Source organism: Orycteropus afer, unplaced genomic scaffold, assembly GCF_000298275.1.
Source record: "Orycteropus afer afer isolate SDZICR_OR568_19922 unplaced genomic scaffold, OryAfe1.0 scaffold00105, whole genome shotgun sequence".
Classification (NCBI taxonomy): Eukaryota; Metazoa; Chordata; class Mammalia; order Tubulidentata; family Orycteropodidae; genus Orycteropus; species Orycteropus afer.
This window is the reverse complement of record NW_006921692.1, coordinates 5239113-5252776: the sequence shown is the minus strand read 5'-3', so window position 1 is coordinate 5252776 and position 13664 is coordinate 5239113.

The following is a 13664-nucleotide window of genomic DNA, read 5'->3' as shown; positions in this document are numbered from 1 at the left end:
TTGATGCTTTTGAGTTGTGTGCTGGCGAAGAATGCTGAAAGTACCATGGACTGCTAAAAGAACTAACAGATCTGTCCTGGAGGAAGTGCACCCGAAATGCTCCCTGGAAGTGAGAATGACCAGACTTCGTCTCACTGATTTTGGTCATGTTGTCAGAAGGGACCATTCCTTGGAGAAGGATGTCATGCTTGGTAGGGTGGAGGGTTGACGAAAGAGGGAGAGGCCTTCCATGAGATGGATTGACATGGTGGCTGCGATGATGGGCTCAAGTATAGCAGGCATTGTGGAGCTGGTGTGGGATCAGGCAGTGTTTCGTTCTGCTGTGCATGGGGTCACTATGAGTCAGAAATGACTCGATGGCACCTAACAACAAACAACAACAACAGCTACTGGGGAGTGAAATCCTGTGTTGACCATTATTTAATATGTGTATGCTGTGTGGTCATATTTCCCACTGTTGATCTTATTTTAATTAATTAATTTATTTATTGTGTTTTGGGTGCAGATTTACAGAACAAAATTTGTTTCACATTCAATAGTTCATGTACATTTGATTTCACACCCTGATTACCATCCCCGATCATAACAAACTCCCCTTCCCTCCACATGACTAATCCCTCTCTGTGCCCTTCTTAACTATGCACCTGTCTGTCCAGCTTTTCCTCTATGTGAATGCTGTTTGTCTGGTATCCCATGGGTGATTGCTGTAAGTGGCATATATCTCTAGAGTAGGTGGGTGCATTGCCTCAGGATAGGTTTTCTGCATGTAAGTCTTTCTACTATTGGGCTGAGAGCCAATCCACAGGAGTGAGTCCTATTCTAGGCCCATAGGGTAACCTGACCCATAATTCTGGTCATTTTTGTGTTTTTGGATTTTGTTCCCCATTTTTCTCCCACTCTATCTTCAGATTTTATCCCTTTCTGAGCAGTTGGCAGTGATAGCTGTGCACCATCTAGTTCCCTGGTCTCAGAGTCCATCATATCCTTGGACTACTTGTTCCAGATGTCTTGATTGTCTTTACTCTTCTTTGCTTCAGGTGAGAGGAGACCAATAGTTGCATATTAGATGGCTGTTCAAAAGCTTTTAAGACCTCAGTTGCTACTCACCAAAGTAGGTTGTGGAACAACATTTTTGTGTACTATGTTGTGCCAATTGAACTTGGTGTCCCCCAGACTATGGTCCTGAGTCGGCAAGCCTGGTGATTCTCTCTCTCAAGGTGTATGGTCGTTTCTGAGAGGTTACTTCAACTCTATCTTCTACTTCTGTAATATGTGTGGCTAGTCTTGTAGGACAAATGCATATATATCTAAGATTATCTTCAGTTAAAGTTAAAAAACCTTCATTGTGATTCGGGTGAAATTTTACAGAGCAGATTCATTTTACATTCAATAGTTCATACACATTTTGTTTTATGACACTGATTACATTCCAAGCAGTCTAATGGCTCTCTTCAAGCTTCCTCCATATAGTTACACTTTTCCTGTGTCCTTTTTGCCTGTTCAATCTTGCCTCCCTATGTTTCTCCCTGTGCAAATGCTGCCCTTCTGATCACCCATAGTTGATTGTTCTAAAGGATGCATCTCCCTGGTGTAGTTGTTTGGTTAGTAGAAGTGTCTATTTTTTGGCAGAGAACCAAAGCTTATTGTTAAGCTGTAAGAGAGTGTTCAATTCCAGGACTGAAGGGTGACTCGGAGCCATAGTCCCGGGGATTTCACAAGCTCTGTCCAAAGAGTAAATCTATTCTTCTTTTTTAAATTTTTTTTTTTTTAATTTAGTTCCATGTTTTTCTCCCAGTCTATCTGGGATCTCCAATGTTGATCCTGTTCTGAGTGGTTGGCATTGGTAGCCAGGCACCATCTAGTTTTTCTGGTCTCAGGGTCATATAGGCTGAGGTTCTCATGGCCCATTTGTCCCTTGGACTGTTTTTACGTGTGTGTGATTTTCTTCACTCTTTTTGCTCCAGATGAGGAGAGAACAATAGTTGCATTTGAGATGGCTGCTCACAAGCTTTTAAGACCTGAGTCACTACTCACCAAAGTAAGATGTAGAACAATATTTTTGTGTAGTATGCTGAACCAATTGAGCTTAATTTCCCCTGTGACCATGGTCCCAAGCCCCCAGGCCTAGGGACTCACTCCCTCAAGGTGTTTAGTTGTGGTTGAGAAGTTACCCTTACTTTGCCCCTTGTTAACTTTATACTGCATATGGACATTTTTATAGTATATATAAATATGTGTGTAGAAATACCATCTGCAAACCTATGTACAGTCATGGGTATATTCCTCTTTGTCTGTGCATACCTGATCTTACCTCTGTAGCCACTCATAGATTAGTGTTTGCTATTATGATAATGCAGTATTCTGCATGCTATAGTATTTACCTTTATTGTCTGTACTTCTTGTGCATCTCTCCATGTCTTCCTTTTCCTTAGTGATATTGTGCCAGTTACGTGCTTTTGTTATATTGCCTTTCCCTTCACCCATATCAATGACCATCTCTTAACTATCCATCTATTTTCTTTCTCCTCTAGCCCCTCCCATTCCTATTAATGAATAAAGAAAATTTCTTTCCCTGTGAAAACCTTTCCTTGACTTTTTATAATAATGGACTCATACAATATTTATCCTTCTGTGATTGACTTATTTCACTCAGCATAATATCCTCCAAGTTCATCCACATTATGGAGTGATTCTTTGATTCTTCATTATTCTTTAATGTTGCATAGTACACCAATGTGTGTATGTACTATAGTTTGGCCATCCATTCTTCTGTTGATGGGCACTTAGGTTGTTTCCATTTCTTTGCTATTGTAAATAGTGTTACAATGAACGTGGATGTGCGTATATGTATTAGTTTTCTGGATCTCACCTCTTTAGGATATATTCCTAGCAGTGGGATTTTTTGGATCAAATGATATTTCTATTTCCAAATTTTTAAGGAAGCACCATACTGTTTTCCATAATGGTTGTATCATTTTACAGCCCCATCAGCAGTATATGAGAGTTCCAATCTCTCCACATTCTCACCAGTATTTGTTGTTTTCTGTCTTGTTGAACTTTGCTATTACTGGTGGGGTGAGATGATATCACCTTATTGCTTCTATTTACATCTAATTGCTAGTATTTTTTCATGTGTTTGTTGGCTGCCTGAATATCTTTGGTGAAGTCTTTGTTCATAACCTTTGGCCATTTTTAAATTGGATTGTTTGTCTTTTTGATGTGGAGGTGTTGATGTTTTCTATAAATTTTAGAGGTAAGTCTCTTGTCAGATATGTTTTCACAAAATATCTTTTCCCAGTCTGTAGGTTCTCATTTTACTCTGTTAGAGAAGTGTTTTGATGCACATAAGAATTTCATGTTTAGCAGTTCTCAGTCATCTGGTTTTTCTTTTGCTGTTTGTACATTTTGAGTTATGGTTGACAGTCTATTTATAATCTAAATTAGGCCCCCTGAGTTTGCCCCTATTTTATCTTTGATGAACTTTAGAGTTTTAGGTTTTACATTTAGGCCTTTGATCTATCTTGAGTTCATTTTTGTGTATGGTTTGAGGCATGGATATTGCTACATTTTTTCTGCAAATGGATATCCAGTTTTGCTAGCACCATTTGTTAGACTATCTTTATCTTACCACTTTGCTGAATCTTTCAATTAGTTCTAATAATTTTCTTTGTGAATCTCTTAATTTTTCTCTATATAGGATCATGTCATCTGCAAACAGACAGTTTTACTTCTTCCTTGCCAATTTGGAAGCTTTTTATTTCTCTTTCTTATATTATTGCCCTTGATAGGACTTCCAGTACAATGTTGAAAAGAAGTAATGTTAGAGGGCATCTTGGCCTGGTTCTATACTACTTCTGACCTCTTTGACACCTACACTGATTTTGCTCTTCTGGCCTCTCACTGCTTTACTCTGCTGAATCAACAGTTAGATGAAACACTGTTCCAAAAGTCACATTTCTAGATAGGATTATAAGTGTTCTCTTAACAAAATTGCAAGTTAGAACTTAAAGTGAAATTCCAAACTCATTACATATTTTCTCTTCCCCATATTGATTAATTTACTTGAATTATCGTCAGTAAGATTTTACTTGCATGTGATATTAATGATATTGCTCGATAATCGATACATTCTGTGGGATCACCTTTCTTTGGAATGGGTAAAAATATGGATTTCTTCCAGTTAGTGGGCCAGGTAGCTGTCTCTTAATTCTCCTGGCATAGCCGAGTGAGTGCCTCCAGTGTGGAATACATTTGTTGAAACATCTCAATGGTTATCCCATCAATTACTGGACCCTTGTTTTTCACCACTTCATTCAGTGTAGCTTCAAATTCTTCCTTCAGTACCATTGGTTCTTGATCATATGCCACTTTGTGAAATGAATGAACATTGACCAATTCTGTGTGTTCCTTCCATCTTCTTTGATGTTTCCTGGATCATTCAATATATAGCCTATAGAATCTTTCAATATTGTAACTTGAGGCTTAGATATTTTCTTCAGTTCTTTCAACTTGAGAAATGCCAAAGTGTGTTCTTCCCTTTTGGTTTTTTAACTCCAGGTCTTTGCACATTTCATTATCACAATTGACTTTGTTTTCTTGAGTTGTGTTTTGGAATCTTCTGTTCAGTTCTTTTATCCTGTTGATTCTTCCATTTGCTTTAGCTCTGCTCCATTCAAGGGCAAGTTTCAGAGTCTCTTCTGACATCCATTTCTGTCTTTTCTTCCTATCCTGTCTCTTTAATGATCTTTCGCTTTCTTCCTGTATGATGTTCTTGATCTCACCCCATAATTCTTTTGGTTTTAGGTCATTGGTGTTCAATATATCAAATACATGTTTTAGATAGTCTCTAAATTCAGGAGGGATATATTCAAGGTCATATTTTGGCTCTCGTGGACTTGCTTTAATTGTCTTCAACTTCAAGTTGAACTTGCATATATGAGCTGTTGATGGTCTGTTCCACAGTCAGCTCCTGTCCTTGTTTTGGCTGAAGATATTGAGCTTCTCCATCACCTCTTGCCACAGATGTAGTCAGTCTATTCCTGTGCACTCCATATGATGAAGTACCTGTGTTTAGCCACCATTTGTGTTGTTGAAAAATCGTATTTTCAATGAACACAAGTCATTGGTCTTGAAAAATTCTATCGTGAGATCTCTAGAGTTATTCTGTCACCAAGGTCAAATTTTCCAACTACTGGTGATTCTACTTTGTTTCCAACTTTTGCATTCCAATCACCAGTGGTAACTAACACATTTGGATTGCATTTTCAGTCAATTTCAGCCAATTTTTTTTGGTAAAAATCTTCAATTTCCACATCTTTGGCTTTGGTAGTTAGTGTGCAAATTTGAATAATAGCAGTATAAACTGGCTTTCCTTGTAGGCATATAGATATTATCCTATCACTGACAGCATTATATACTTCAGGATAGATCTTGAAACATTCTTTGTGATGATGAATGCCACTCCATTCCTCTTCAATTTGTCATTCCCAGCATAGTAGATCACATGACTGTCTGATTCAAAATGGCCAAAACAAGTCCATTTCAGCTCACTCCCAAAACAACCAAACTCACTGCCATTGAGTTGATTTGACTCATAGTGACCCCTCCTAGGGTTTCCAAGGTGGTATCTCTACAGAAGTAGATTGCTCAATCTTCCTTCTGTGGAGTGGCTGGTGGGTTTGAACTGCCAGCTTTTGGCACTAATGCTTAGGATCAGTCTTTATGCATTCTATTTCATTGACAACTTCCAGTTTTCCTAGATTCATACTTTGTACATTCCATGTTCCAATAATCGATGGATGTTTGCAGCAGTTTCTCCTTAGTTTGAGTTGTGTAACATCAGCAAATGGAGGTCTCTAAAGCTTTACTTTATCCATATCATTAAGGTCAGTTCTAATCTGATGAGGCAGCTCTTTTGCAGTCATATTTTGAGTGCCTTCTGACCTGGGGGGCTCATCTTCCAGCACTGTATTGAACAATGTTTCAGCACTATTCCTAAAATTGTCCAGTAATGAATCCAACAGTGTTTCTCTGCTATTCATAAGGTTTTCCCTGGCCAGTTCTTTGAGAAGTGGATGTCCTGTTTCTTCTTCCTAGTCAATCTCAGTATGGAAGCTCCACTGAAACCTGTCCATGATGGGCAACCCTGCTAGTGTTCGAAACATTGGTGGAACAGCCTCCAGCCTCACAGCAACACTCAAGCTACCACAGGAAGACAAACTGACAGACAAGTTCATCTCCCTTAGCTGTTCCAAATCTATCCACCCACTTCCTGCCCTTCCTCCTACCTCTTCCAGCTGTTGGCCCTGACTTCTTCCCACTGCCAGTCCCTGACTTGGATGGGTCTCTCCCTCCCATTACCTGGATCCAGCTGTCAGCCCTGGCTTCTTCCTGCTGCTGCTTCCTGCCTTGGGTGGGGTCTCTTTCTCCCTTTACTTTGATTTGTATACATATCTATTTTTCCTTGTAAGCTTTAAATTATTTTGATAGATGAGAATGTGTCTTATTCATATCAGTCTGCTGTTGTTATTGTTAGGTGCTTTGAGTCAGTTTCAACTTATAGTGACTCTATGTACAACAGAATGAAACACCATCTGGTACTGTGCCATTTTTATTTACTACAATTGCCATTTTTAAACCATTGTTGTATCAACTGTGTCGGTTCATCTCATTGATTCTTCTTTTTCATTGACTCTCTATCTTATCAAACATGATATTCTTCTCCAGGGACTGGTCCCTCCTGATAACACAGCCAAAGTATTTGAGAAGACATTTCACCATCCTTGTTTCTAAGGAGCATTCTGTCTGTACTTTTTTCAAGGTAGATTTGTTCATTCTTTTGCCAGTTCATCATATATTTAATATTCTTTGCCAACACCATAATTCAAAGGCATCAATTCTTCTTCTGTCTTCCTTTGTCACTGACTAGCTTTTACATGCTTATAAGGTGATTGAAAATATCATGGCTTGGGTCAGGTAAACCTTAGTCCTTAAAGTGACATCTTTGCTTTTGAACACTTTAAAGAAGTCTTTTGCAGAAAAATTGCCCAATGCAATATGCCCAACACCCACTGACTGCTGCTTCCATGGATATTGAATTTAGGATCCAAATGAAATGAAATTATTGACAACATCAGTGTTTTCTCTGTTTATCATGACATTGGTTATTGGTCCATTTGTGAGAAATTTATTTACATTTTGTATTATTTATAGTGAAGATTATAATCTACAATATTCATCAGTAGGTGTCTCAAGTCTTCACTCTCAGCAAGTAAGGTTTTTTCAAGTACGTATTACAGGTTTTCAATGAGTCATTCAATGACACTTTCTTCTGCAGCTTCTTGGATTATTTGCTCAACATACATATTGAATAAGTATGGTGAAAGGATACAACACTGGTGTACACCTTTCCTTGTTTTAAACCAAGCAGTATCTTCCTGTTCTGTTCAAACTATTGCCTCTTGGTCCACGTACAGATTGCACGTAAGCACAATTAAGTGTCCCAGAATTTCCATTCTTTGCAATGTTATCCATACTTTGTTATGATCTGCACAATTTAATGTGTTTGCATACTCAATAAAACATCTTTTCTGGTATTCTCTGCTTTCAGCCAAGACCCATGTGACATCAGCAATGACATTCTTTGTTTCACATTCTCTCCTAAATCTGGCTTGAATTTATGGTGCTTTCTTATAATATAGTGCTTCAGTCATTTTTTAATTATCTTCAGCATAATTTTACTAGCATGCTATATTAATATTGTTCAGTGATTTCTCCATTCCATTGTACCATCTCTTTTTGAAATAGACATCTGGGGATCTCTTTCAGTTGGTTGTCAGGTAGTGATATTCCACAATTATTGGCATAGATGAATGAGTGCTTCCTGTGTTGCATCCATTTGTTGAAACATCTCAATTGTAATTCTGTCAATTCCTGGGTGCTTGTTTTTTTGCCAATGTCTTTAGTACAGCTTCAACTTCTTCTTTCAGTATGGTTAGTTCTTGATCATATACTAACTCCTGAAGTAATTAAAGACTGACCAATTCTTTTTGGTATGGTATTTCTGTGTATTCTTTCCATTTTCTTTTGCTGCTTCCTGCCACATTTAATATTTTGTCCATGTTGTTGTTGTTAGGTGCCATTGAGGCAACTCTGACTCATAGCGACTGCATGTGCAACATAATGAAACATTACCTGGTTCTGTGCCAGCCTCACAATCCTTGCTATATGTAAGCTCATCATTGCAGTGACTGTGTCAATCCATCTCATTGAGGGCCTTTTCCTTTATCACTGACCCTCTACTTTATCAAGCATGATATCCTTCTCCAGGGAATAGTCCCTCTGACAACATGACGGAAGTAGGTGAGACAAAGTCTGGCCATTCTCACTTCCAAGGAGCAGTCCAGCTGCACTCCTTCCAGGACAGATTTGTTCTGTCTTCCAGGAGTCCATGGTACTTTCAGTATCCTTCTCCAACACCACAATTCAAAAGCATCATTCTTCTTCAGTCGTCCTTATTCATTGTTCAGCTTTCACATGTATAGGAGGTGAATGAAAACACCATTGCTTGGATTAGGTGCACCTTAGTCTCCAAAGAGACATCTTTGCTCTTAAGCACTTTAAAAAGGTCTATTGCAGCAGATTTGTACATAGAATACATAAATATGAAACTTGAGGTTTGAATTTTTTCTTCAGTTCTTTCAGTTAGAGAAATGCTGAGTGTGTTTTTGCCTTTTGGTTTTCTAACTCTAAGTCCTTGAACGTTTCATTATAATACTTTATTTTGTCTTCTCAAGCCATTCTTTGAAATCTTTTTATTCAGCTTTTAAACTGAATCATTTCTTCCATATGTTTTAACCACTCTCCCTGAAAAAGCAAGTTTCAGAGTGTCTTCTGACATATATTTTAGTCTTTTCTTCCTTTCCTGTCTTTTTTGTGACTTTTTACTTTTTTCTTGTACAATATCCTTGAAGTCATCTCACAATTCATCTGGTCTTCAGTCATTGGCATTCAATGTGTCAAATTTATTCTTGAGATAGTGCCTAAATTCAGGTGGGATATACTCAAGTTTATATCTTGGCTCTTGTAGAGTTGTTTTAATTTTCTTCAGCTTCAATTTGAGCTTGCACATGAACAATTAATGGTCTGTCCCACAGTTAGCTCCTGGTCTTGTATGGACTGATGTTACTAAGCTTTTCCATTGCTCCTTCCCACAGATACAGTTGATTTGATTCTTGAGTATTTCATTTGGTGAAGTCCACATGTATAGCTGCCATTTATATTGTTGAAAAAAAGTATTTGTGATGAATTAATCACTGACCTTGCAAAGTTCTATCATGGGCTCTCTGGCAATGTTTCCATTACCAAGGCCATGTTTTCCAGCTACTGATCCTTTTCCTTTGTTTCCAACTTTCACATTCCAATCACAGTAATTACCAATGCATCTTGATTACATGTTTGATCAATTCCAGACTGCAGAAGTTGGTAAAAATCTTCAGTTTCTTCATCTTTAGCATTAGTGGTTGGCATAGATTTGAATGATAGTCATATTAACTGGTATTACTTGTAAGCGTGTGGATACCATCCCATTGTTGACACTGTTTGTATTTTAAGATAGATCTTGAAATTTTTTTTGAAGATGAATGCAATACCATTCTTTTTTCCTTTGCCATTTCTGGCATAGCAGACCATAGGATTGATTCAAAAGGCCAACACCAGTCCATTTCAGCTCACTAATGCCTAGGATATCTATCTTTGGGCATTTCATTTCATTTTTTATGATTATCAATTTCTCTGGATTCATACTTTGCACATTCCATGTTCTGATTACTAATGGATGATTGCAGCTGTTTGTTCTCACTTTGAGTCACGTCACATCAGCACTTGAAGGTCCTGAAAGCTTTACTCCACTCATGTCATTAAGAATGACTCCTCTTTAAACCCACCAGACACTCCTCGGAAGGAAGGTTGGGCAATCCTACTTCCGTAGTGATACTGCCTCCGAAACCCAAGGAGGGGTCGCTATGAGTCGGGTTTGAGTCAATGGCACATAACAACAACTACTTTGAGGAGGCAGCTCTTTTCTATTTATATGTTGAGTGCCTTCCAACTTGAGGAGCTCATTTTCAGCACTATGTCAGATAATGTTTCACTGTCAGTCGTAAAGTTTTCACTGGCCACCTTTTTTTGTTTTTTAAGAAATAGATCGCCAGGTCCTTCTTACTAGTCTGTCTGAATCTGGAAACCCTGCTGAAATCTATCCACCATACTTGACTCTGCTGGTATTAGAAATACAAGTGACATAGCTTCCAGGATCACAACAATGCACAAGTCACAACAAACTGACAGACAACAATCTAGCAAATGATTCCTAAATTAAAAAGGATAAGTCTGGGACAGAAAATACATAAGATCAATCTGTAGTATCTTGCAGTGCCAGAAAGTAAGAAAGTGTTAAATGTATACATACACATTGAAAAGGTATTTCAAAGGGAAACAAAAACCAGTTAAAAGAGCTCCCAATGGTCAAGAGGAACCATTTGAGCTACACACTAAGTAGTATTGGATTATAACACAGAGTATAAAATAATATACTCAAGTTCATACTGATATAAGAAAATAATTAAAAATAAATAAGTGGAAGAAGAGACAAATCTCCTATTCAGGAGTTTATGTATAGTTTATGTCGGTAATCTACCTTCAAGTATAACTGGGTGGCCTCTGCAGAGTGTTTTCTTTCCAAAGAGATTAGTATGAAAGGAGGAAAATAGATTCATTTTGCATTGGCATGATAAAGAATACTTCAATTATATCATTGAGGTCAACATCAATAGTGGAAAATCACATTGATAAATGTACCCTAGTTATGTTTTGATGAAAACGGCACTTTACTTCTGTGATATTCCTCTCAAAAATCCATAACTCTAATCTCGTCATAAAAAACCCATCACAACAAATTATAATTAAGGAACCTTTCTCAAAATGCTTGACTGAAACTCTTCAAAAATTCCAAAGTCATCAAAAACAAAGAAAATCTGAGAAGCTGCCACAGCCAAGAGGAAGCTCAGAATGCATGATAGCTGAATATAGTGGGCTATTCTATGTAGGATCCTGGAGCAGAAAAAAGAGCATTCATTAAAAACCAGGAAGTCTGAATAAAGTTTGAACTTTAGATAATGATAATGTATCAATATTTATTCATTGATTATAACAACTTTTCCAAATCAATGTAAGATGTTAACAATAGGAGAAACTGAGTACAGAGTATATGGAAACTGTCCTATCTTTAAAATTTTTCTGTAAATCTAAAACTGTTCTGAGAAGTAAAATCTATTAAAAAAAGAAAAAAAAAAGAATGTTAAGAGACAACATCCAGATATGGCCAGTCAAATATTTTACCCAAATGTGAAATGGCTCTTATTCCACATTTGTTAAAATGAGCTTTCTTTTGTATTACTTTAGAGTTCTCCCTCTGCAACAAATGAGTAGGAAAATTTCCTTCATTCTGCTCTTGCCTCATCTATCAATCCTTTATTGAATCTGAGTTTTTGGCACAAGGCAGATCTGGATTAAAATCCCGTGTATGCTTTGTGACAATATACGGCTATTTAACCGCTAACTCCCTTTCCTCATCAACTGAGGAAAGTGCTAATATTTATATAACAAGATTATTTTCAGATAAAGCAACATGAGTAAAGCAGTTCTCATAGAGTTGTATTCAATAAATGGTTGCTGTTGTTAGTTGATGTGGAGTTAATTTTGACTAATGGTGCCTCCAGATGTGCAGCGTAGAATTGCTCTATAGGGTTTTCAAGGCTGTATGACCTTTCAGAAGCCGTTTGCCAGACCTGTCTTCCAAGGCTCCTCTGAGTGTGTTTGACTTGCCACGCTATAGTCAAGTGCATTGTTACTGTTTTCATTGTTATAATACTGAAAAAACCAAACCCACTGCCATCAAGTTGATTATTATAATGACCCCCATGGGGTTTCCAAGGCAGTAAATCTTTACAGAAGTAGATTGCCCCATCTTCTTTCTGTGGAGTGGCTGGTGGGTTTGAACTGCCAGCCTTCTGGTTAACAGTCAAATGCCTTAGTCACTGTACCAGCAGAGCTCCTTTTCATCATTATAGACCTCCATTTTCTTATTTAACCATATATTTTCTACTCATTCTTACCTGAAAACATCAGCTGAAAGACACAGAGAGTTTTGTGCAATCAGAATTATTGCCAAGGAGATGTACAATTGTACAATAATGCAGCAAAATTTTCAAACTTAGGAAAAACAAATGTGAAATTAGGTTATTGAATAATTTAGTAAAGCCTCAATGTGTCAATTCTTCTTTACCATTGTGAACATCATCATTTCACTTATAGTTAACTTAGAACAAATAGAACAACTTAGAAGGAAAAATTGTACGGGGGCAATCTGGCTGAAACAGCAAACAAATGATTATAAAATTTTATAGAAATATTTTCCTTAGCTAGGGGAATCCAGTCTTTTTCCTCATGTTTGTTCTTCATCTACTTTTCCTGGCATTCATGTATGTGTTGAATAGATGAATATCTCCATTTTCGTTCAACTTTGATTATGTCAGAAAAGTTCGGCTTTAGTAATGACTGAAGCCAGGGTTTTGGGCCTAAACATTTTGGCTGAATTTAGACATATTTGATGTAAGCACTAATAATTTGTATCAGTAGATGAATAAGAAATATCTGCTTCTGTGAATGAAATAGAACTGAAATGGTCTGAAAAAAAGGTTTTTCAGAAAGTTACCCAAAGTGCAACTGCGATGATTGTTAAACAGACATAAATGGGTTGTGGAATTACTTGGGAGGGAAATTTCTTTATCCTTACAGTGTTGATGAACGTTTATTTTCCAGAAGTGTCTTATCTATATACTGCATACTAACCAAAATCTCTGCACTCTTTTATTATAGGCTTTATCAAAATGATTTCTTTAAAGAGATATGGATGCTTAGAATTGATGGTTGACTCACAGAAAGAAATCCATAGGTTTAAAATACTTCTCATTGTTAAATGCTAATTTTTATGTAGATACAAACGATGATGATGGTGTTTGAATAGAAATCATATGAAAGGAATCTACCTAAGATCACTGTGCTATGTCTTTGAGATTCATGTTCTACAGAACTCCTCTGGGATCCTTTAGCATGTTCAAATTTGAGGATGCATTAACTTTATTTTGGCAAGCTTTAACCATAAATTGAAAATAATCAAATTACATGCATCTTTTCTTTCCTTACTTTGTAGAGGAGCACATATTGAAAGAGCATTAGCAAGACACTGCTTTTTACATACATTCATTAGTAATTCAAAGATTTAGTAGCTGATAGTGATGTTAGTGTAATTAGCAGGAAAAAAAAGGAAGAAATGCATGTTGCTATAGCAATATGTTCATCATGAATGATCTACAGCATAAACACCTAGATTAATTTAGAAGATGCCAGGTAGAAAGCTGCATGGCTGACTGGGCTACTCTCAGATGCCACAGTATTTGTTTTTGTTAAGTATAAACATTACAGTAGAGCTTTCAAGGTATGTGTACTTGTCACTGTCAATCACACAGAGGTTGCATTCTCAGAGAGTTTTAAATTCACTTTAAATTTTTAACAGATGAAGAGAAACATTTTCCTTTTTTTTGTGT